Raw genomic sequence first — 23,994 nt, 5'->3', positions numbered from 1 at the left:
ATAGTTTTAGGGTATCTTTAGTTGGTACTTATATTTATATTTATTTAAAAAAAATTAATTAATTAAATTTTGTATGCTAGGTTGGGATAGGGACGACACTGGTCGATTCAGTCGTACAACTTTAGATCATCCCTTAGGACACATCCTTGAAATTCCTTCGCAGTATCTCACACCTTGTGAGATGGCAAATTTTCCTGATGATGTAGGAAGTCACCATGGTGATGAAGGTAGACCCCCAGTTATGACACTTCGACAATACTTACATCCCACTAGGACTAGTCAACCTTCATGCATGATTATTTCTGAAAATGTAGGACACTTTGAAATCAAACCAGGAGTAATTCAATTGCTGCCCAAGTATCATGGGATAATATCCGAGAACCCTTATCTTCACCTTAAGAATTTTGAGGAAATTAGTATCACATTTAGAGTGCCAAATGTATCGGAAGATGTCCTTAAATTGACCTTGTTTCCTTTTTCCTTAAAGGATAAAGCCAAAACATGGCTGAACTCCTTGAGACCTAGATCGCTAGGAACATGGCATGATATGCAAAGAGAATTCTTACAAAAGTTCTTTCCCGCACAAAGGACTAATTTTTTGAAAAGGCACATTAGTAATTTCCAACAAAAAGACCATGAAACATTTTATGAATGCTGGGAGAGATTTAAAGATTTGCTTCTCTCTTGTCCTCATCATGGGTTTGAAACATGGAGAACCATTAGTTTCTTTTACGAAGGGTTGTCCCCATAGTTGAAACAATTTATAGAGACTATGTGCAATGGTCTATTGCTGGAAAAGCAACCCGATGAGGCATGGGACTATTTAGACTCTCTCGCAGAGACTGCACAATTATGGGATACAGGAGATAGAGTGAATAAACCTTTGTTTAAGCCTACTGGCATTCCACATGGGGGCCTTTACAACCTTAATACTCAGGATGATATTTAAGCTAAAATGACAGCCCTTACTAGGAAGGTAGAGAAAATTGAACTTAGAAGGATTGAACCCGTCAAGACCGTAGAACATAACAGCGAGTGTTGTAGGATTTGCGAGATGCCTGGCCATCTCATCACTGATTGCCCCACAATATCCACATTCAAGGAAGTCTTGCACGATCAGGCCAATGTTATGAATACCTATCAAAAATCTTTCAATAATCCTTTTTCGGGTACTTACAACCCTGGATGGAAGAACCATCCAAATTTCAGGTGGAGGAATGACCAACCTCAACAAGTATATAACCCAACTCCTCCACCTCCGCACCCTCATTATGCACACGCACCCCCTCAAAAACCCAGTCTCGAAGAAACTTTACAATCTTTCATGCAAGGTCAAGCTAAAATCAATGATGAATTAAGAAATCAACTGACAACGCTGACCACTGCTTTAAGTGCTCAAGAGAAGGGTAAGCTACCAGCTCAACCACAACCTAACCCTCAAGTCTACGGCGGTAGCAATGCATCATCTTCAACTTCGCATAAAGAGCAAGCAAAGAGTATAATAACATTGCGAAGTGGAAAGATTATTGACCGACCAGTCCCAGAACAAACTCAAGCCATACCTGATTCTGACCCTTTAAAGACAAAAGAAAAGGATAACGAAGAAACTGAAGCACCAACATCTACTGAAAAAATCAAATGTCCTTTTCCTGCACCATTTCCACAAAGATTAAAGCTCTTGCAAAAGCTTGAACCAAACTCTGAAATTCTTGAGCTTTTTAAGCAAGTAAAAATCAATGTACCTCTTCTTGATGCAATCAAACAAGTGCCTTCCTATGCAAAATTTTTAAAAGATTTGTGCACTGTCAAGCGTCGTTTAAATGTCAAGAAGAAGGCATTTCTGGCTGAAAATGTGAGTGCAATTTTACAGCATAACATTCTTCCTAAATATAAGGATCCAGGTTGTCCAACTATCTCGTGCATCATTGGCAATTTTAGGATTGAGCGAGCATTGCTAGATTTAGGAGCGAGTGTGAATTTGTTGCCATATACGGTATATGAGCAACTCGGTTTGGGTGAGTTGAAGCCAACAACTGTGACCTTATAATTAGCTGACAGGTCAGTGAAGGTCCCTAGAGGGATTATTGAAGATGTGTTGGTCCAAGTAGACAAGTTCTATTTTCCTGTTGACTTTATCGTACTGGACACACATCCGGCTTCCAATTCACCATCTCAGATTCCGGTCATCTTAGGACGCCCATTTCTTGCAACTTCTAATGCATTGATCAATTGTAGGAATGGTGTCATGAAGCTTTTTTTTGGCAATATGACTTTGGAACTGAACGTATTTAGTATAGGCAAACAACCCAGTGAACATGAAGAAAGTAAAGAAGTTGAATGGGTTGAAACCATTGCGGAAGAATATCTGTTAAAAGAAACATTTACTGAATCGGCCGACAATGGTTTGATAGATTGGTGTTCTGAAGGTACTACTGATGATACGGTCCCACCTACTTTAGATAACTCGGATGTCATGATGGTCAATGGGTGGACACCGAGAATAGAGAAATTTGAACATTTGCCATCTCAAAGAGCAAAGATAGTACCATCCCATGAACAAGCACCTAAGCTCGAGTTGAAACCTTTACCGAAAGAACTCAAGTATGCCTTTCTTGGATCCGAGGACACTTTTCTTATAATCATCTCATCTGATCTGGATCATGCCCAAGAAAGAAAATTACTTGGTGTTCTAAAGAATCATAAGGGAGCTTTAGGATGGTCTATTGCCGACTTGAAGGGGATTAGCCCTTTAATTTGCACGCACCGGATATATTTGGAGGACAATGCCAAAACCACAAGGCAAATGCAGCGTAGGTTGAATCCTACGATGAGAGATGTGGTTAAAACAGAAGTCCTCAAGTTGCTTGACGTGGATATTATTTACCCAATTTCCGATAGCAAGTGGGTGAGTCCTACTCAAGTTGTGCCCAAGAAAGCAGGTCTGACGGTAGTCAAAAATGACCAGGATGAACTAGTTCCAACTCGTGTTCCGACGAGTTGGCGCATGTGTGTTGACTACCGAAAATTGAATTTGGTCACTAGGAAAGATCACTTTCCCCTACCCTTCCTAGACCAAGTTTTGGAAAGAGTTGCAGGACACAAATTCTATTATTTTCTCGATGGCTATTCCGGGTACTACCAAATCGAAATTTCATCTGAGGATCAAGAGAAGACTACCTTCACTTGTCCTTTTGGCACATTCGCTTTCCGTCGGATGCCATTCGGGTTGTGTAATGCACCTGCAACATTCCAAAGATGCATGCTCAGTATTTTTGAAGAAATAAACGAGAAATTTTTAGAAGTGTTTATGGATGATTTCTCTGTTTTTGGCGATTCATTTGATGATTGCCTGTCACATTTACAAGCAGTCTTAGCTCGATGCATGGAAAAGAATCTGATACTGAATTGGGAGAAATGCCACTTCATGGTGCCAAAGGGAATTGTCCTAGGACATATTGTTTCATCGAAGGGCATGGAAGTTGATAGAGCTAAGATTGACTTAATCGCCAAGCTACCTGCACCCAAGACGGTTAGAGATGTTAGATCATTTTTGGGTCATGCCGGATTTTATAGGAGGTTCATCAAGGACTTTAGTGTCATAGCCCGACCATTATGTAACCTCCTATCCCTTGATACACCATTCAATTGGACTGAAACCTGTCAAGAGGCATTCGAAAAGTTGAAGTCTATGCTTAGCACTGCACCCATCGTGCGACCACCCGATTGGTCATTACCTTTTGAGATCATGTGCGATGCTAGTGACTATGCGATAGGATCTGTCCTAGGACAACGCAAGGATAATAAGCCATATGTCATTTACTATGCAAGCAAAACTTTAAATGATGCTCAAATGAATTACACCACCACCGAAAAGGAATTGCTTGCAGTAGTATTTGCATTAGACAAATTTCGCTCTTATATCCTTGGTGCTCCAATTGTTATCTTTACGGATCATGCAGCGCTAAAATATTTACTGGATAAGAAAGAGGCTAAACCACGCTTAATACGATGGATTCTTTTACTCCAAGAATTTGACATCACTATCAAAGATAAAAAGGGAGTAGAGAATGTGGTTGCTGACCATTTATCACGGCTAGTTTTTAATGATTCGGTGCCACAGTTGCCCATCAAGGACTCGTTCCCTGAAGAGCAATTGTTTGCACTTTCTACTATGCCATGGTATGCTGATATTGTAAACTTTCTTGTCACTAACCGGATGCCGGAGCATTGGGGATCGAATGATAAGAATAATTTCTTGCGTGAAGTAAGAAATTATTATTATGATGCTCCTTATTTGTTCAAGTATTGCAATGATCAAATCTTTAGAAGATGCATTCCGGAACATGAGATACAAAGTATACTCTCTTTTTGTCATGCCAGTGCTTGTGGAGGACACTTTGCATCTAAAAAAATGGCAGCTAAGGTGTTGCAATGTGGTTTTTATTGGCCTACACTATTTAAAGATGCCCACGAGTTCTGTAGGACATGTGACCCATGTCAACGTGTTGGAAGTCTAACTCGTAGGCAAATGATGCCTCTTCAGCCCATTACTGCTATTGAAATTTTTGACATGTGGGGCATTGATTTCATAGGCCCATTCCCACCGTCTTTTGGATATGAGTATATTTTAGTTGGTGTTGAGTATGTGTCAAAATGGGTAGAAGCTGTTGCCTGTAGAACTAATGATCACAAACCTGTTTTGAAATTTCTAAAAGAAAATATTTTTTCACGATTTGGGATGCCCAAGGTTATAATTAGTGATGGGAGAAAACATTTCTGTAATAAGCCTTTTGAGATCCTATTACGAAAGTATGGTATCACTCATAGAATTGCAACTCCTTATCACCCGCAGACTAGTGGCCAAGTAGAGCTAGCCAATCGGGAGATTAAACGAATTTTAGAGAAAACGGTGAATCCATCACGCAAAGACTGGTCTTTAAAACTTTTTGATGCATTGTGGGCTTACCGTACTGCTTATAAAACTATTCTTGGTATGTCCCCGTATCGGCTAGTCTATGGAAAAGCATGTCATCTACCTGTTGAATTAGAGCATAAATCATATTGGGCCATTAGAAAATTAAACTTTGAATTGTCCGATGCTGGTTTAGCTCGAAAATTACAATTAAGTGAGTTGAATGAAATTCGTCGGGATGCGTATGACAATGCTAGACTTTGTAAAGAACGAATGAAAATTAGGCATGATAAATCAATTCTAAGAAAATTTTTTGAACCTGCACAAAAAGTTCTTTGTTATGACTCCCGCTTACATCTGTTTCCTGGAAAGTTACGATCAAGATGGACAGGTCCTTTCATTGTAAAAACTGTTTTTCCACACGGGGCAGTTGAAATTGAAAATCCACAGGATGGCACAATTTTTAAGGTAAATGGACAAAGATTAAAACCTTTTCTTGAGAATTTTGCAGATGAAGAGGACTCCTTTCCCTTGGAGGAGCCTTCTTATGACTGAGCATGACGGCCAAGGTACGTGTATATTAGTTAGAATTAAATTTTTTCTTTTATTTCTAGTTTTCTTCTTATTTTGTAGGTCTTCTTTTCTGGAAATCAACAGCTCAAGGTATTCTTCTTCTCTCTATTATTTTCTCTATTGTCTCTCATATATAGTTTTCTTGCATTTTTTTTTACATTGAGGACAATGCAATGTTTAAGTTGGGGGGAGGGCAATATTTTGATCAAAAAAAAAAAACAAAAAAAAACTTGTTTTTGCAATTGATTTATTCTATTACTTTCTTTTCTGAGCAAATGCACATGTATTTTCATATTAAGTGTGTGCAACTATTAAGGCAAGGAACACATGCATACTATGACTGATCAGAGACCTATTATTAGATCCCCACACGTGTACTTAATGACAATAGGAAGGCCTCAGGAGTTCATATTTGTTAACTGCATTTTTGTTAGCCTTATCCATAAAAGAAGTATGAGTATCCTTGTTCGTACCATAAGGTTCAGGATTTGGTTTTCACATAAAGATAGAGGTTGAATATCCCGACTAGATTACTTAGGTGCCTTATGATCCGACCTTGGTTGACCTATAGTCACGATGCAGTCACATATATAATAAAAATATATATATGGTTCAGTCTACCATTTCTTTTCTTGCATAATTATTATTCAAAAAAAAAAATACTTATGATGACAAGTCTGGCCTCGTGGCGTAGTCTGGTTCGAGTAATTAAGTCCAAGGGGTGTTTCACCTAATGTCTTGAGCCAACTGGATCGGGGGTCATTGACTGAAAGCTCGCTACATGGACCTTACAAGAGCCTAATGGGGTTGGATAGCTGTAGTTGTCATGTGTATTGAAAAAAAAATATATATATATATATATGAAATGAAATAAAAATAAGCATGAATAAGGTTGGTTGGACTGAACCTAGTGACATGTGGTAATGGCTGGTTTGACTCCATTGTATTGGACCTCTGTGTACCCGGGTTGTTTAGTTGGGATTGATAGCTCTTTCTTTATATGCGAACCATTCTTGACAAATTTAGACAACAAGTGATATTCTGAAAATTTGATGGATCAGGTTCTAATAAAGTGTAGAAAACATTTGTGGACTTGAGTAGTGCACCTAAAACTCAGGTGGTGCTCTGTTGTGGTGGAGGTATTAGTACTCTGAGAAAGTCATATGATTTGATGGACACTACACTTTTATATTCCTTGCTTTGACAGTTGCCATACTTGAAAATATTTTGTTGACCCTCTAATGGATTTTGATGAATACAAAACACTAGAGCATAATTCCCTTTATCTTAACAAGTTATTTGAGGATTTTAGTTGGTTAATTAAGAATATTGTTAAGAAATGTCTAGGCAAGTTCCCATGATTTTTAAGAACTTATTGAAGAATTTTTGAGATGAAAGAAAAAGTTCAGGGACAGCCGAGACGTCTCCGGGTTGTCTCCGAGACGTCTCTGGCACAAACAGGAAGAACTGGCACGTCTGGAGACGTCCCCGGTACCTGCGGAGTCGTCCCCGCAAGTAAAAAGCAGACCAGCGGAGTCGTCCCCTAGATAGCGGAGACGGCTCTCTCAGAGAATTCCAGAAGACTTGTTTTTCGGAGATATAACGGCGGAGACGTCCCCGTAAAGCGCGGAGACGTCCCCTGAAAAAGCGGAGTCGACTCTCTCAGAGAATTCCAGAAGACTTGTTTTTCGGAGATATAACGGCGGAGATGTCTCCGTAAAGCGCGGAGACGTCCCCGGAGCGCGGAGTCGTCCCCGAAGAAGCGGAGTCGTCTCCATGCAAAAAGCGCAAACAAGCGGAGACGTCCCCGTAAAGCGCGGAGACGTCCCCGGAGCGCCTGGGACGCGACTAACAACTTTTTCAGGTTTGATTTGAATTTCAAACGTCTCTTTTTTGTGTCTAACGGCTATATTTGCTTTTTGGGCTATAAAAGGGACCTCTTAAGTGCTTCTCAACAACTTCTCACCAACCCAACACGAGATCATTCAAGAGAGAAGAAAGAAAAAGAGGTTCAAGGGAGTTAGAGCTTTCAAGAGGAGAAATCAAGTGCATTCAAGCTTTCCCATCTGATTTCGAGCTCATCTACTCACTCCCACTTGGCAATCAAAGCTCGCATTCAAGCCAACGTGATCCACATCAGAAGAACCACCATCATCCACGCTTCCAACGGCAAAAAGGGTTCTTCCGATTTTATTGTTTCTCATTGTTATATTTGCTTCTTAAGAGCTTTCAAATCTTTTGTAAAACGTTTGAATATTGAGCTTGTTTCAGTCAAGGGACTTGGAACAAGGGATAGGTGTCCCAAGCCTAAGTTAAAATTGGGGGATTGTAGGGTTCGTTGTTAGCCCGGGGTAAAACAACGAGTTGGGTAGTTCACTCGAAAAACTACCGGATTGTAGGGTTCGTTGTTAGCCCGGGGTAAAACAACGAGTTGGGTAGTTCACTCGAAAAACTACCGGATTGTAGGGTTCGTTGTTAGCCCGGGGTAAAACAACGAGTTGGGTAGTTCACTCGAAAAACTACCGGATTGTAGGGTTCGTTGTTAGCCCGGTGTAAAACAACGAGTTGGGTAGTGCACTCGCAAAACTACCGGACTGTAATCTGGAGGATTATAGTGAAATTCCCAAGAGGTCTTGGGGAGTGGATGTAGGTGCTGGGGTGCACTGAACCACTATATGTTTGTTGTGTTTGTGATTGTCTAACTTGCTCACTTACTTACTTAGATAAATTGCTTGCTTAACTCTTATCCGCGCATCCTTTAGTTGCAAGCATATTCAATTTACTTAATCAAGTCTCACTCAATAAATCAAACTGTTGCTAAGTTTAAATTCCACTGTGCATCTATACAACTTAGCATAATTAATTGAAAAGTGTTAGAAGTAGCCTAAAAGTTTTAAAAGACCCAATTCACCCCCCCTCTTGGGTTGTATCCACTGGGCAACAAGTGGTATCAGAGCAGGTGCTCTTCTATTGATTATAGTCTTAACCGACTAGAGCTAAAGATTATGACAACCCCACATAACATATTATTTGCCGAGGGACTTTCCATAAACAGACCTCCACTGTTTGATGGAACTTACTATATTCAATGGAAAGCTAGAATGAAAATTTTTGTTCAATCACAAAACTATAAAATGTGGAATATTATTATAAATGGACCTCACACACTTTCTCAAAATGTCAATGAAAAAGACTTAGCACAATTGAATGCTAATGCTATGAACTTTCTATATTGTGCTATCCATGAATCCATATTTCATAAGATTTCTGCATGCTTATCTGCTAAAGAAATCTGGGATACTTTAACAATTATTTATGACAAATCTCAAATTAGCTCACATGTGCTTCAATTGCGTACTAACAATGAGATTGCAGAATCCTCCACAATAGCCGAGTCGACTCCAACAAGGCCCGAGTCGACTCAGAGGCAGATTAGTTCAAAAAATAAAGAGTACGGTGATGGAAACAAGGATCCATTTCCGAACACCGAAAGATTCAAAAGCTTCCTAAAGACAAAGAAGAAGAGGAAGCAAGAAGAAAGGAAGAAAGAGATAAAAAGCAAGAAAGCCTTGACCAAGGAAGAGTCAAGCAAAAAATTGAAAGCTAGAAGCAACAATGAACTACAAGAGGTAACTAACTTATGTTTTATGGCATTAGAAGATAAAGTAGAATCTGAATCTAATTTTACACCAAATAAATTTTATGAAGAATATTCTTATGATGAACTATTAAATGCTCTTCATGATTGTATGATGAATGTAGAAAATTAGCTATCAAAAATAAAAATCTTAAAAAGCTAAATCTGGAAATCTCAAAAGAAAGAAATTCTATTGCTAAAATATATGACAAACTGAATTCTGAAAATGAAAGCTTAAGGTTAAATTCAGAACAATTGATTCAGAAAAATCAGAATTTAATTAAAGAAAATCAAAACTTAAGTGAAGAAATTAACCAATCAAAATCTCTTATTAACAAATTCACTGTAAGTTCAGAACGATTAAAATTGATGTTTGAAAGCCAATATGTTGCTTATGATAAATCAAAACTTGGCTTGACTCCTTTACTTAACAATAAATCTCTAGAGAAAAAGGTTATCAATGCATCAAGCAAACCATTAAATAAGATAACTTATTTCAAACATGAAAAGAATGGGCATAACAACTTTTTCCATCGTTCTAACACAATTAAATCAAATGGTAAAGTTATTACTATTAAACAGATTTGGGTTCCAAAAGGAACCATATGTCCTAACTCTCAAGGACCCAAGCAAGCTTGGGTACCCAAAATGAAATTATGAGGATGTAGACATAGGTGTACCAAGATACCCATGGAACAAATAGAACTTTCATACAAATGGGTGCTCTAGACACACGTTAAAAATGAAACTTAAAATATACTTATGAAAAGTAATTTTAAATAAAAAAATAATAATAATGAAATCAGTAATCCTTGCATCTCATCATTATTTTGCTTTAGTATTTGATTAAAATCTGAATTGCAAGTATTGATCAATTTTGTGATATAAAAAATACTTTTGGAAATATAATCAAATCACTTCATTTTATAGTATGCTTTACTCACTATTGGATAAGTTGCTAAATGATTAATCAATTTATTAAGAATAACTCTATGAATTCTCTATATGCTTGATTGAGAGTTTTTATCCATGGCATTATTGTTTATTGATCATAGATATGATAATGTGTACTTGGTATGCTTTTGAATATATGCACTATGAATACCAAGATTAAAGAAACCATCTTTGGCATATAAAATCAACTCATGCTAGTATGTACTTAATCTCAAAAGACCTTGCCATTGCCTTACTTAGATTATCTTCTGAAAGGTCAAAGTTTGCTATGCATGTTAACTAAGGAAACAAACAAGAATCAATTTCTAAATCTAAAGATGTTGTTTCCATCACTAAGTTTTCAAAAGCTTACATTGGATTTGTTCTTGGCAAATAAAATTGAAATATTTTCTGTATTTGCTAAATCTTGTAAAAGTGTTTCAAATGATAAAGGTTTCCAAACTGTGAAGGTATCATGACACAGTGTTGAAAACCAAAATCCTGATAAAGTTTATACAGAAATTAATTATTTCAGCACCAAGGACACCTTAAGTAAAATAGGGTTAATAGAATTCTTGAAGAAATGAAAAAGACAATTGTGTATGATAGTCATCTACTTAAATAATTTTTAAAAGCTATCATCACTGCTTGTCATACATATGATTTCTATTAGATCTATTTTTTTTATGAAAACTCCTTTTGATCTTCTGAAAAATGGAAAATGAACCATTGCATATCTTTCATATTTTTCAGTCATACACGTTATGCTTGATATGTTCTTTTGAAAATAATGCCAAATCTGATAAAGATATTTCTATCTTTGGATATCATTCATCAAGCAATGCATATAGAACATTCAATGAAAAGATTCGAATTGTAGAAATATCAACTCATTTTATTCTTTATGAGACTAATGATTTATTATCAAGATACTAAAATTAAATTATATATGTATATGGTTAATCTTTTACATATAACAATCTAAAAACTTGTTAATAATTAGAACCAAATTGAGTTTTTCAGAAATACACTTAATGAAGTAAAATTGATGATTACTAAAAGACTAAATTAAGAAAAGATGAAATAGATCTTGATGAAATTCTTGCATGATTAGAAGTAAAGATCACCATTATCATTTGCTTGCTTTATGAGCTTTATATTCTATCAAATGAATGTGTAGAATGCACTCCTAGGTGCTTATTTTATTAAAGAAGATATATGTTAAATAACCACCATATTTGAAAACACTCATTACAAATATGATAAAGCAATATATGATTTGGAACAAGCATCAAAAGCATGATATAAAAGCTTGAGTAACTTTTTGATAGAAAGTAATAGTGATAAATCTATGCATCAAAAAGAAGAATTTGTGATATCTTATTTGCTCAAAGTATACATTGATGATATCACTTTTTGGTTCTACAAACGAGGATTTATATGAAGATTTTACTAAGCTCATGCAAGGTGAGTTTGAAAAATGTATGATGAATGAATTAACATCTTCTCTCAAACTCCAAATTAAGAGAAACAAGAAAGAGGATCTTCATTGACCAAAGTTAGTCCACAAGAAAACTCTTATAGAAGATTGGCATGAAGAAGGTATTCTATGACCTCATCTTGTAGAATTTGAAAAGAATGAGCAAGGTAGATCTATTGTTTTTAAAGCTGTATTGAAGCATGATAGAATACTTATTTTATCATACAGCTAGTAGACCAGATTGTATGCTCATTATAAGCAAGATTTTAATCTAACTCTAATGAATCATAATTTATTGATAACAAATAAATCATAATCTGAATTTTGATAGAAACAACTGTTTAAGATAAGTTGATTAAAACTTAGCTAGCGTGTCTTATTGATAATTATCTTAAGCAAATAAAATCTAAACTAAATTGATTTTGAAAATAAGAAATTGGTTTGACCTTGATAAATCTTCATATTGCCTCACATGCTTGTCCTTGAACCATCTTGGTTAATGAAACTATCTCTTTAGTTCAAGTGATATGTGCTTGCTTATACTTAGGCAATCTCTTGAGTAAAGTGACTCAACATTCAACTAGTGTCATATCTTGTATTGAGTCATCTAGTTAAAAATATGGTAGATGAATGTTTTGTATCTTGAAGAAACTAATGACTTTCTTTCAAGAAAGAAAAGGAGTTTGCAGGATCCTTGAGCAAGAAAATGGGAGATTTCAACTTGAATGACACCTCCATAAAAGGTACAATAAACATTCACATGCAAACAAGAGAGAGAACTTTCTTTAGCCAAAAGGTTACACATAAGAAATCTAGTAGGTATTTGACTTGAAGAATGCAGAATGATTCGGTAATTTTAGATACCTCTCTCATAAATTAGCTGAGCAAAGTCATTAACTTAAATCTTACTATGGCATGATTAAAGTCTTTAATTATTAATTTCTTGATATCATGTCTATATATGTATTGATTGACTTGTGCTTTTAGAAATTGTTTCATGGTTTGCCCAAACTAAAATATATCTTTACCTATGTCATAACCATGAACTACACAAGTTTATACTTAGAATTTTGATTTAAAATGACTTGTGAGAAGCTATGAATTCTTGAGCATAATGAAAATGTGTTTGCATGATATACCTCTATATGATACATTTGATTATTTCTTTATTCTGCTCTTTCAAGAAAATTACTTGAGAATAACAAAAAGAAAGAGAGATAAAAGAGAGATAATGGATATTATTCAAGAAAAGTAAAATCTAAGTAAAGGCAAATACTCCAATCTTAAGAAAAAGCAAAACAAGCGTAATATATTCACCACATTTGTAAGACTTGTGTGAGCATTCTTTTGGAAGGATAAAATCCGTGATGAATTATACTTAAATAGAGGAAGAGTTTAAAGTAAATATTTTAACCTTTCTATATTGCTCATCATAGGGATGGTGCCAATGGGGAGGCTAGTGGTAGTACCCGGCACTATTTGACCCAACTATTCGGTGTAGGGCATATTAGGGACGGCACAAGAGGGAGGCTAGTGGTAGTACCTCGTGCCCCTTCCAACTCCACCGGATAGGGAGCAAATAGAGTATAGAGCATAAGAAAGTAAAAATGAATAACAAAGTAAATGAAAGTATATAAGAAGAATCAAGTCAAATTTTTAATCACTTGAAAACACACTTTAATGATGAAATCAGTGCAAAATTATATAGAGGGAGTTTATTTGAAAAGAATTGATTTTGATCCTTGACATTCTTTTTTCTTATTATTTTAATGCATGACTTAACACATAATATATTTTGCATGTGGCATGATGTCTTGAATTATGGGTTCTCAATATTTTTGTAATGCCTCATACTTGGACAATTTGATTGAATGTTTGAAATACTACATAACATCTTGTGTTTGGTTTTATTGAAAAGAAATTTCAGATTTGTCGTTCACAATCATCGTTAAAATCTGAAAGTTAAATAAATTTGTAAAAAGGAGAAGAGAAGGATATCTCTATTTAGGCAAAATGAATTGAGTTTGTTTTATCTTTCAACTTGCTTAACTTTGGTATATAATGTGCTAATTCATACCAAAACTCACATTAAATACAAAGATTCTGAATATGCTCTTATATGTTTGAAATATAAGTTTTCAATCGTAATGATTTAAGATAAGCTATAATGTGGAAGATACATATCTCAAATTATGACCTTGAAAGGCTCTATTGAAAATCTTTATGAAATTCAAAATCTGATTTTGTATAAAAGCTTAAACTCATATGATTTCTAAATAAAATCTTAATATAAGAAAAATAGAATTAAAATTTTGATGCCTTGGTTGATTGCTCCGATACGCATCCGAAACATATCATTTCTTATCTTTAAAGTGTACTAATATTGGTCCAAATGATGTGTCTTTCGATGATTTTGGTTGCAAACAAAAATTTCTAAATATATGATCTTATCTTGATATTAAAAAGATTTATTGTGTTTCATATATACATTGGTGAAAAACTATGATTAAGAAATTGAGTTCTATAAATATATATACCTCAATGATCATCTATATGTTTTTCTCTCCTACATTCTTAAAGACTTCCATCAGAATATATATAGAGAGTGAATGATCTTAAAGCTAGAAATATTTCAGCTCACTCAAATGATTCTTAAAAGAAAGAAAATGTAAATGTTTTTGAAAAAAAAAAAAACTGAGCTTCAAATGAATCATTTTCTGATTAATATCTCTATACATTTTCTCTAAGATTAGGAGAAAGCATAACTTGTGCTTAAAAGATTAAAAAGGGTGATTGCTATAAATTTTGAATAATTCTTGATCACTCGACATTCTCGATATCATAGAATTTCAGTTTTATTCACGCTTGTCATTAAAATCTGAAATTCAACAAAAGAAAAGAATGATTGAAGAGGAATGCATCTTTTGAGGGAGAGCTTTAGATATCTTATCCTAAAGTTACTTTAATTTGATGCATACCTTGATTTTTATGGATTGATTTTGATGAACATCCTTATATTGCAATACATGCTTTAATTATAAGTTTATACCTTAAGATGAGTTCTATAAAGGTTGTCTTATCTCAAACCTTGAGTCTTATGAAAATAAGCTGAAACTTATAGAAAACATATTTTTGAGATTGACAATTTTATTGAACATTATCTACAAATTCTAAACTCTTAAAATGGAATGATCAATTAAGGGGGAGAAAGAAAATTTCAGAAGGAAAGATCTTATGGAACTTAATCGCATAAATCTATAACTAAAGGAGAGGGAAAGAATACTAAATGAAAAGTGATCCTAATACTCTCCAATATGTATCATCTGAAATTTAAATCTGAAAATCTTTATGATACACCTTGAGGCGTGTTATTTGGTTAGTATATCTCATGCATCACTCTTGAACCAAATTGCAAATCTTAGGAGCCTCTAATTTAATGAAAAAGGGGGAGAATAATGTGTTAAATTTTCTTGAGTATCTCTTAGAAAATCTATTTTTGAACTTCACTAATGAGTCCTAATTGGCTTGCTCTTTAGAACTTCAATTTTGTGCCAATTCATTATTTTATGTATCAAATTGTGCTTATTCTCTAAAGAAATAAAAGAAAGTCTTTAAAAGAGTTCTAAGATGTATCAAAAATTGCATGAATTCATATTTTGGTATTTGTGCCCCAATGCTCTTATTATCATAAAAGAACTTTGAAGTCATTAAGAATTAATGATCCAACAGGATGATATGTCTTTCAAATATATAAGTTTTGATCTTTTACTCTGAAAATCAATTGAATTGCTCTCCTATTGATAAATTACTTAATAGATTAGGCAAAAGGTCTTAAATGAACAAGCTTTCCCACTTATTATTGAAGAGAGGTCAGATTTCCATTCGTGCTTTCCTTGAATATCATTTGTGGTACTTCTTGAATTAACCTAAGGAAGATTCCACCTACACTTGATTAGAAAACTATCTGTGGTATCAAATTAGAAAATTTCTTGAAATCACATTCGATGTGTTCTGCTCTGGAATTATCTTAATTGGCTCTGATCTATGCTCATTAATCTTTTTCTAACATTATTGCCTTGAGTTATATGATTCATATTCTTGCAATAACTTGACATGCAAATCAGAGTACAATAAGAAAAAGAAATATCTGAGTATTCTTATCTTTGTGCTTAATGTTCCACTATCTTTTTGATGTTGTCAAAAAGGGGGAGAATTATCTAAGTATATGCTCATAATGCTTTGTATTTTATATTGAATACCAACTCAGCTTAAACTGAAATAGGTTGATTGTGTTAAGCTGATTAAATCTAAAGCATTATCATGAAGTATGTTTTAAATATTTATGTTTTCTACTTCATGCAACTTAGCTATGCATTAGTCCTAGAACACAGTATATTTTATATTGCACATACTCCAAGTTTTTGTCATCATCAAAAAGGGGGAGATTGTTGACCCTCTAATGGATTTTGATGAATACAAAACACTAGAGCATAATTCCCTTTATCTTAACAAGTTATTTGAGGATTTTAGTTGGTTAATTAAGAATATTGTTAAGAAATGTCTAGGCAAGTTCCCATGATTTTTAAGAACTTATTGAAGAATTTTTGAGATGAAAGAAAAAGTTCAGGGACAGCCGAGACGTCTCCGGGTTGTCTCCGAGACGTCTCTGGCACAAACAGGAAGAACTGGCACGTCTGGAGACGTCCCCGGTACCTGCGGAGTCGTCCCCGCAAGTAAAAAGCAGACCAGCGGAGTCGTCCCCTAGATAGCGGAGACGGCTCTTTCAGAGAATTCCAGAAGACTTGTTTTTCGGAGATATAACGGCGGAGACGTCCCCGTAAAGCGCGGAGACGTCCCCGGAGCGCGGAGACGTCCCCTGAAAAAGCGGAGTCGACTCTCTCAGAGAATTCCAGAAGACTTGTTTTTCGGAGATATAACGGCGGAGATGTCTCCGTAAAGCGCGGAGACGTCCCCGGAGCGCGGAGTCGTCCCCGAAGAAGCGGAGTCGTCTCCATGCAAAAAGCGCAAACAAGCGGAGACGTCCCCGTAAAGCGCGGAGACGTCCCCGGAGCGCCTGGGACGCGACTAACAACTTTTTCAGGTTTGATTTGAATTTCAAACGTCTCTTTTTTGTGTCTAACGGCTATATTTGCTTTTTGGGCTATAAAAGGGACCTCTTAAGTGCTTCTCAACAACTTCTCACCAACCCAACACGAGATCATTCAAGAGAGAAGAAAGAAAAAGAGGTTCAAGGGAGTTAGAGCTTTCAAGAGGAGAAATCAAGTGCATTCAAGCTTTCCCATCTGATTTCGAGCTCATCTACTCACTCCCACTTGGCAATCAAAGCTCGCATTCAAGCCAACGTGATCCACATCAGAAGAACCACCATCATCCACGCTTCCAACGGCAAAAAGGGTTCTTCCGATTTTATTGTTTCTCATTGTTATATTTGCTTCTTAAGAGCTTTCAAATCTTTTGTAAAACGTTTGAATATTGAGCTTGTTTCAGTCAAGGGACTTGGAACAAGGGATAGGTGTCCCAAGCCTAAGTTAAAATTGGGGGATTGTAGGGTTCGTTGTTAGCCCGGGGTAAAACAACGAGTTGGGTAGTTCACTCGAAAAACTACCGGATTGTAGGGTTCGTTGTTAGCCCGGGGTAAAACAACGAGTTGGGTAGTTCACTCGAAAAACTACCGGATTGTAGGGTTCGTTGTTAGCCCGGGGTAAAACAACGAGTTGGGTAGTTCACTCGAAAAACTACCGGATTGTAGGGTTCGTTGTTAGCCCAGTGTAAAACAACGAGTTGGGTAGTGCACTCGCAAAACTACCGGACTGTAATCTGGAGGATTATAGTGAAATTCCCAAGAGGTCTTGGGGAGTGGATGTAGGTGCTGGGGTGCACTGAACCACTATATGTTTGTTGTGTTTGTGATTGTCTAACTTGCTCACTTACTTACTTAGATAAATTGCTTGCTTAACTCTTATCCGCGCATCCTTTAGTTGCAAGCATATCAATTTACTTAATCAAGTCTCACTCAATAAATCAAACTGTTGCTAAGTTTAAATTCCACTGTGCATCTATACAACTTAGCATAATTAATTGAAAAGTGTTAGAAGTAGCCTAAAAGTTTTAAAAGACCCAATTCACCCCCCCTCTTGGGTTGTATCCACTGGGCAACATATTTGTCAATTAATTACATGTGTATTAGCTTAGGGTTTATTTTTATTAGAATCTCATGTCATATAATTCATGATGTTTGTGGGTAACATCCCTGAAAACCCTCACGAGACAACACTCGTCCACTAGGGTAACCTAGGGGTTTAACGGCTTGTTGCACGTGCTAAGTGCAATCGTGATTCCTACGAAAGTGAGTACTTATCTTAATTTTAAGCAATTAGTTCTAATAAAACATCAAAGGACCAACCAACACTTTTTGTACTTTCATTTTATCAATTGCTTGTTAATTGCTAGAGACTAGCAATAAGCTAGTTGGGGGGTGTGATGAGAGCACAAAAGTGCGATCTACACATTACTTAAATTAGCATTATTGCTAACAAATAATGATAACAGTGCTGCATTAATATTTTATTTTTGTTGGGTGCAGGTGATCGTAAATCAAAGTTAAAATGAGCATTGGGTCCAAAAGATGCATCACCGTAGGTGACCAGTCAACCGCATGGTTCAACCCCAGTTGCACATTAGAAGGAGTCTAAGTTCAGCAAAACAGTTCACTGCAATTAATTCCCAGCATCTCGTGCATCCCAGCTTCTTCTGCATCTTAAGCCCAGGTGCCAACATTCCAATTCTTCCGTATGCAATCTCCCGCACCCACAGCTCTCCCAGCCGAGTTGTTCTTCCTCTGTTTCTTCCCAAAACGAAGCATCCGGGTCTACGTTCACAAAACCTCCCAGCCTTCTCCCGTGATCAGCTCGCTTCCGCTCATCCATGAGTCCAAAGCCACGCGTCCCAGCTCCCAAGCATCCCGTGTCCGTGCGATTCTCAGCTTCCTTCACACGTCCGCATGCAGCTCTTCTCGGATCTCCTTCCTCCCCCTGTCATCCCGGTTCACAGCGCCTCCCAGCTTCAGTGATCTCAGCGTTGGATGATCCAGTCGTCCGCAAGCCGGCTCCATCTCCACATTCTTCCGCTGTTAGCTCCCTCCCGCGAAGCATCATCTCTTCCCAGCTGCAGAACAGAGCCCAGATTCAAGCCTCCGCGAGCAACTCGCTGCCCAGCCGTCCACGTCCGAGCTCCTCACAAGCGCACACCTCATCCCAGCAAAGATCCAGCTTCCGTCCGCTTCTTTCGAATCTGAGTTCATCCGTTCGCGTCCCAAGCTTCACAGGAACCGAAGTCCCAGCTTCTCCCTGCGCCCCGACCTCATCCAGTGCAGCCATCTGCAAGCATCTTCAGCCGAGCCCGTCACACGATTCCAAATCTTCTCCTAATCCATTCCGAGTCCACGTGTTCAGCCGAGTTCCCAGCATCCCGTATCTCAGCATCTGTTCACGTCCGCGGCTTCCGTCTTCCTCGCAGTCCTCGCGTCCTAGCTCCAACGATCAAGCTCCATCCGTCCAGGCCTCTTGAGTCCAAGATTCATCTCCAGCTTGGTGATCATCCAGCAAATCGTCCGAGTTTCCAGCATCCTGCGAGGCATCACCCGCGTCCGTGCTTCCTAACGATCCTCCTCGCACCCATCCGCCACGTCCGCGTCCGAAGATCCCGGCATCCCGTGATCTCAACATCAGCGATCATCTCCCGTTCGCATCCATCCACTTCTTCCGGATTAGCATCCATCCGTTGATCTCCATCGCGTGTGAGGAGTGGATCGAAGGCCAGCTTGATATCCCTCTCGGCTGGGAAGTTGGGATTATCATTCTTTCCCATTGAAAAAAAACAGAGGAGGGCCTCTGCCATCCAAAAAAAGAAAAAAAAAAAAACAGAGGAGGGCCTCCCCTGTTTCCGAAAAGAAAAGAAAGAAAGGAAAAGGGGAGAATGAAAGGGGGACTCATTTTTAAAATGAGTGGCTGATTTCTTAGGAAGGGAGATGGAGGAACCTTTGATGTATTTCTCTTTGAAGTAAATTCTAAACTTTTGCTTTCAATGATTTATATTTATTGATATGTTCTTGATCCATGCGTAGTTATCTCATAGATAGATCTTTAATGGATTATGATTATTGATATATGGATGGCTTTAGTATTTAATTCGTCGTAGACGTAAAAAGCACGATGAATGCTTAGAAATTGAGTTCATATGTTCATGAAACATATACCATGATTAGATCTATCCTACATTTAATCTTTAATCAAGAACCATAGAGTTTATTCCTTGGATGCAACATCATCAAGAGGGATTTCAGATCCCTACCATTTTTATTTCATTGAATTGTGTTTATTATTCTTTGCATTTAATTTCTGAAAATCAAAACATTATTTTAATCCACAAATTTATTTAATTAATTAATCTGAAAATTACGCTAATAATCTATAAATTTCGTTCCCTGAGGATTCGACCTCGGACTTCCGAGATTTTACTACTTGTACGATTCTCCTGCACTTGGGAGAACAATTTTATTTTTGCATCATCAGGGTTTTATAATGTTTAACTCAAAATTTGAACAAGTATTATTGTATGAACTTAGAATTGCAAGGACAATAAAGACTTATTGCTATCATATTCAAGCAGACTCTAACTCAAGTTTCATTACACCCAATCTATCTGCTAACAAGTCAAGAATGTAGTGAGGTGCAAGATAATATTATATAAATGAGTGGCTTTCACTTACTTCCAACATGATCACTCCAATTTTCAAGACTTTCTAGAGTTAAATGGTAATGAACATCCCATTTTTTTATTATTATTATTATTTTTTTTATCAGACTGAATGCTAAGAAGAATGACTTGTGCAATATTTAGCCTTATTAAGCTTTCTAGCTGACCCATGTAGCGAGTGTTAGGCCAATGACTCCCGATCCAGATGGCTCAGGGCACTAGGTGTAGAGACACCCTAACAGGCTTAATAACTCAAGTTAACTAGGCTTTAAGGCCAAATTAGTCACTCAGAGTTTAATCTAAATCATCCTCACCTTTTTACGCGAACACTCGCTGCTTGCCAGGCAAGAGGCCCGGTTACTCAGTGAGAAGACTTAAAATAAACTCATTATTTTTATTTTATTTTATCTTTTTTTTTCTTTTTTTTTGATTAGGGTGTTCATCACACATATAACTTTAAGTTATCTCGAAGATTAAAAGTATTCATATTAGTTGCAAGTATACATACCCCACTATTCATGTGCTTACGTGTTGGTGCTAAATCATCTTGTATCATGTTAGCAGAAAATAGGTGGGACGAAAACTCAAGCTAGAACTGCTATCATATTCGTTAACTCAAAGCTATTGTCAAAGCAATTCCTAGTTTGTACAACCAAAAAGATTAGATCTGGAGTTAAAAATTTGAAATCCCTTCTCTTTTTTTTTAAAAAAAAAATCTTCTTTTTTTTGAAAAATATTCTCGATTTTAAAATCTTTTTTTTATTTTAGGTAGAAAAATCAAAAATATTCTTACCCCCATACCTAAATTTAACATTGTCCTCAATGTTAAACAAAATTTAAAGCAGTAATAGGACAGAGGAGAAGTTACATGATATGGATGGGTAAAGTGACAATTGGGGCCAAACACCCCCAAACCTGCATGTTAGTAATTTATTGAATTTTTTTAATTATTATTATTATTATTTAATAATATTTATATGTTGGGTTGCCTTCCAAGAGCGCTAAGTTTTATGTCTTTAGCCAGACAAAATGTAAATCCCCCCTTTTTTTTAACCATTATCTAAGAATGGTTTTGGAAGAGTCCGATGAAGAACAGTCGGCTGATGACAATCTATGCTTATAACGGGAACAGAACTAAGGGGCGCATGCTTGACCCCTTCCCCGGAATGAGCAAGGTAAGCTTCTAAAGGGTCCTTATTATAAGTTTGTAAGAAAGTCTCTTGAACCAGACTTTCAATCATGTCAACTTCATTGATTTCTTTGTCGTCTGGTGGTTGTTTACTTATGTTAAAGACATTAAGCTTGACTTTCATGTTGCCAAAAGATAACTTCAGTATCCCATTTCGACAATTGATCACAGCATTTGCTGTGGCTAAGAAGGGTCTACCTAAAATTATAGGTGTGTGATTGTCTGGATATATTACAGGTTCGGTCTCAAGGATAACGAAGTCCACAGGATAGTAAAACTCGTTTACCTTCAGTATTACATCCTCTACAATCTCCTTGGGATACTTCACCGTCCTATCTGCTAAGGAAAGGGTAATATTTGTGGGCTTTAATTCCCCCAAACCTAACTTTTGGTATATATTGTAGGGAAGTAGGTTCACACTGGCTCCTAAAACTAATAGGGCTCTCTGGATGATCGTCTCTCCTATTTTTATTTCAATGGTGGGGCAACCAGGATCTTTGTATTTCGGGGCAATCTGTTGTTGAATGAGAGATGAGGCTTGTGCAGCCATAACAGCTTGCCTAGGAATGCTGGTTTTTCTTTTGACCGTGGTGAGGTCTTTCAAGAATTTTGTATAGGAGGAAATTTGTCTTATGGCATCGAGAAAAGGTATATTTATCCAAACAGTTTTAAAGACTTCCATGATTTCATCAAAGTTAGATTGTTTCTTGGAGTCCTGAAGTATACTGGGGAAGGGAACCTTGGGTTTGTATGTTTCTATAGGTTCTTCCCTTTTTTCTGATTTGTCCTGTTCTTGACCTCTCTTCTGAATTGGGTTTTTATCGGATTTTTTTTTATTTTCTTTTTCATGTTTAGAAAGTTGGACTTTATTGTCCACTTGCTTGCCAGACCTTAGAGTGGTAATTGCCTGGACTTCATAGGTCGGATTTCCATTGATTTGATACTGACCTTTTTGATCTTGATTTTGTTGTCTACTAGGGTTAGGCACTGGTTGACTAGGTAGTTCACCTTTCTTTCTATCCCCTAGAGAGTTTACTATTTGGCTTAGACTAACCTCAAGTTTTGCAATTGCTTGCGATTGGAATTGGTTAGTCTGGGCTTGGGCTGTATTGGTCTATTGTTGTTGCTTGATAAAATCTTGTTGTTGTTTCATCATATTAGCCATCATGGTTTCTAATGGTGAAGATTGCTGTGGGATAGGAGCATTATAGGGAGGTACAGATGGAACCAAAGATTGGTTCATTTGTGGTGGCCCTATCCTGGAAAAGTTGTTCTGAAAACCTGGTGGACCACCTTGATGCTGAATAGGTTCGTTCTGCTTATATGAGAAATTTGGGTGGAACCTATTATCAGGGTGGTAAACTGGGCTGAACGAATTGGGAGTGGGCTTCTTGAAGGCACTATACGAATTTAGAGCATTTGCTTGCTCGGCCTTTATGTTGGGTAAACTAGGACAACACTCCACTAGATGCTCAGAACTGTTACACAAGATACATAAACTATTTGACTCGTGATCCATTTTCATGATGGGATTTAACTCTTTATATGAACTCGAGTTAGTAGAAACAGTGAAAGCATCAAACTTTTTGCTTAAGTTGTTCATTCCAGTCACCAGATTGGACATGACATTTTTGAGATCTGGGCCTGCTTTCATTTCATAATTACTTGGTTTTCTAGACCCGAACTCATCTCTATTTACTTCCTCACCATAACTACTCCAATTTTGGGCGTTTTCAGCTAAGTCAACAAGAAATTCATAGGCTTGATCTGGGGTTTGGTTCATGAACCTACCCTTGTGCATGGACTCAATCATGTTTCTATGTGCCGGAGGTAGTCCTTTATAAAAGAAGTGGACCAGATCAGCCTTATCAAGCCCATGGTGCGGGCACTTGACCAAAAGATCATGGAATCTTTTCCAAAGTTGGGAAAATTCCTCCTCAGATTTTCCTCTAAAAGTTCTTATGGCATCCTTAATTTTTTCAGTCTTTACCATAGGATAGAACTTAGCCATGAACTTCCTAGATAGTTGTTCCCATAATGTGAAGGAATTTGAAGCTAGGGAATACAGCCATGCAGTAGCACGATCCTCTAAAGTCATGGGAAATAACCTTAATTTAATACCCTCTTCATCTAAATTTTGATTTCTAAACGTTTGACAGATTGTCAAAAATTTGTTTAGATGAATATAGGATTGTTCACTCTCGAACCCACGAAACTTAGGTAACATGTTTATTGTTGCAGCCCGAATTTCAAATTGGGCTGCATTATTTATTGGCAATACTATACATGCAGGTGGACTAGCGGATGCAGGAGCGAATAATTCATTCAGGGTTCTAATGTGATCACCCATTGTATAGATTGGTGGTTGATCAATAATTCGTCGGATGTGATGATGCTTTTTTCAAACCTCTGGGTTAAATGGTGTTAACTTACCCCTTAATGATCTTCTACCATGCATACATTATCCACAACTTAATTAGACTCGACTCCTAAAC

The 23,994-nt window shown here is 36.9% G+C and overlaps 1 pseudogene; it reads right to left on the bottom strand.

Annotated features, from left to right (window-relative positions):
* Nucleotides 1-604: 604 nt before the first annotated feature.
* On the bottom strand, nucleotides 605-702 carry LOC120107062 (small nucleolar RNA R71; annotated as a pseudogene).
* Between the last annotated feature and the right edge of the window lie 23,292 nt (nucleotides 703-23,994).

This window comes from Phoenix dactylifera, chromosome 3 (assembly GCF_051530095.1).
Source record: "Phoenix dactylifera cultivar Ajwa chromosome 3, Ajwa_hap1_PhDact_Kaust_v1.1, whole genome shotgun sequence".
NCBI classification, from domain to species: Eukaryota; Viridiplantae; Streptophyta; class Magnoliopsida; order Arecales; family Arecaceae; genus Phoenix; species Phoenix dactylifera.
Note: the sequence above shows the minus strand (reverse complement) of the source record. Positions and strands in the feature narration are given on the sequence as shown.